Raw genomic sequence first — 2,500 nt, forward strand, 5'->3', positions numbered from 1 at the left:
GCGCTCGCCACCGCGGGGGGGGGGGGGGGGGGGCAGTGAGGCGCTCCAACCATAGAGTATATATGAATAGAGACGGCACTCAGAGGAAACCCTGAGGCCAAATGGGACATAATAGTGGCCGAATGAAGGTATTGCAGCGCTGGGCCCCAAACACATGAACGCGCTGGTTCCGTTGACTGTCACTGTGCAACGTTCAGCGTTCAACGTGTTTGGGGGCCACTCGCCATTGCAATCCGTCCCAGAATGCACTCTGTTCCTACCAGGAAGGAGGAGTTGAAATCGCCTCATGCGCTTTTGAGCAACTTAATGCAAAGTGGATGGAAGGAGAAATCGGATGTCTTCTCTATTCATTTATACTCTAAAGCTAAATTCCAATACCCAAAATCTCGGCCACTCGCTCACTCCCACTCGGTCACTCGGGGTCATTCCAGCGTGACCCGGAAATGGTTAACGTTGCGATTGTTAAAGTGCTCCATCGAGGAGGAGAGTGGAGGAGCCGAGTGGGCTCTCCGAGACCGCATAGAGCGAGTGTACATCAGGGGCAGCTCGGTGGGGTGTGTTGTCTCCTCATAGAGCGAGTGTACATCAGGTGCAGCTCGGTGGGGTGTGTTGTCTCCTCATAGAGCGAGTGTACATCAGGGGCAGCTCGGTGGGGTGTGTTGTCTCCTCATAGAGCGAGTGTACATCAGGGGCAGCTCGGTGGGGTGTGTTGTCTCCTCATAGAGCGAGTGTACATCAGGTGCAGCTCGGTGGGGTGTGTTGTCTCCTCATAGAGCGAGTGTACATCAGGGGCAGCTCGGTGGGGTATGTTGTCTCCTCATAGAGTGAGTGTACATCAGGTGCAGCTCGGTGGGGTGTGTTGTCTCCTCATAGAGCGAGTGTACATCAGGTGCAGCTCGGTGGGGTATGTTGTCTCCTCATAGAGTGAGTGTACATCAGGTGCAGCTCGGTGGGGTGTGTTGTCTCCTCATAGAGCGAGTGTACATCAGGTGCAGCTCGGTGGGGTATGTTGTCTCCTCGCGGCGGATTTCCGCATCACGTGTACATGTTTTTTTCCTTCTCCAGTGACATAAGTCCGCCTCCTCCACATGTGGCTCAAAACACTGCTTGAAACCCGATACTATGCACCCCCCCCCCCCCCCCCCCATCCACTAGCTGCCGGCCGGCTGAGTCGCTGACCCAACACACACATGCACGCACTGTGCGTGCCGCGTGCGTGCACACACACTAAAAAGCTTTGCCGTTTGTTGAAGAGACACGTACAATTTGGCTGAATGAATAGATCTTCAGAATGATAAAGTAGCCTATCTAGCCCGTGAAAGGACCACAACAAGCCACTGTCTTTATTGCGTTGTGTGATACAAGCATAATAAAAGTAGCATATATAAATTAGGCCGGCTATATTGTGCGCACCTCAAAAGCATAGTTCATTTCTCTCTGTGCATGCCTGAATGCACAGACTGCTATGAATGACGGTGACAAAAATGTATAATTTATTTATATGTGGACTGAACTGAATAATGTAAGTCGGAGATCTATACCTAATTCCTGTCCGTTATTTGCAAAGACAGTCGGAGGAGGGACTGTCGGAGGAGGGGGGGTGATTTATACGTGTGCACATCCTGGCGCTTGTTCACTATTTCAGAAATAAATAGCCTTGCCTTGCACATGTTACCAATACATACACATTCGGTTACATGCACAAAATGATGAATTGTCTATTCTGTAGACTGTACGGCTCTGTTCGGAGTTCCAGTGATCAAGCTGTGTGACACTGTATTGTTCCACCACTTTTGCTTTGGCAATGTAAACGTATGTTTCCCCCATGCCAATAAAGCCCTTTGAATTGAATTTAATTGATACACGTCATTAGTGATCGCGGAATGTGCCGTCGCTTTGAAATGACAGCCGTAGTACATTCCGATTCTAGAGGAAAATTCGACCGCCACTCTGTCCTCGCATCGACTCCTCTCCTCCTCGCTGGGGGCGGAGCCGAGGAGCGAGTGGAGGACGCGAGGAAAGTGAGCGAGTGTGAAAGTTGCGGTATTGGAATTTAGCTTAAGGCTCCAACGGTGAAGCGCTGGTAAGAGGAGGGACTGCAGGCGGACCCGTGGATTCATGACGAGGAAACCCCCCGTGCAGCGTCTGGGCTTCATAACATTGAGCGCTCGGTTGCACTTCCGCATTTGGGCACCAAAATGTGGTGGTCCAAAATGCTGAATCGGCGAAAAAAGGCGGAAATAAGACGGTCCTTCCGGGTGCTTCAAAACGCCACTGAGCAACTTCCTGTGACATGAATAGCGAAGGGGGGCGGAGCTTCGTGCCAGATCAGTCTCTATCCTTTTAATACTCTATACACTGATAGGACAGCGCGTATTCAGGGCGGAGTCACCACCCCCGGGGGGGAAGCTGTGATTTGCTCTCGTTCACTGCGATGCAATTTGCGGCATTTCCAAAACAATATTGCGCAGAGTAGCGATTATTATCGTATAACGTATTT

At 51.1% G+C, this 2,500-nt stretch overlaps 1 protein-coding gene across 1 annotated transcript in view; it reads left to right on the plus strand.

Moving 5' to 3' along the window:
• The window catches only part of LOC308331788 (non-homologous end joining factor IFFO1-like), a gene marked incomplete at both ends in the record, with an annotated part of 33,359 nt that overhangs the window by 23,286 nt on the left and 7,573 nt on the right, over positions 1–2,500 (plus strand). The window lies entirely within an intron of this gene.

Source organism: Protomyctophum bolini (genome assembly GCF_963924005.1).
Source record: "Protomyctophum bolini genome assembly, chromosome: 17".
Lineage (NCBI taxonomy): Eukaryota > Metazoa > Chordata > Actinopteri > Myctophiformes > Myctophidae > Protomyctophum > Protomyctophum bolini.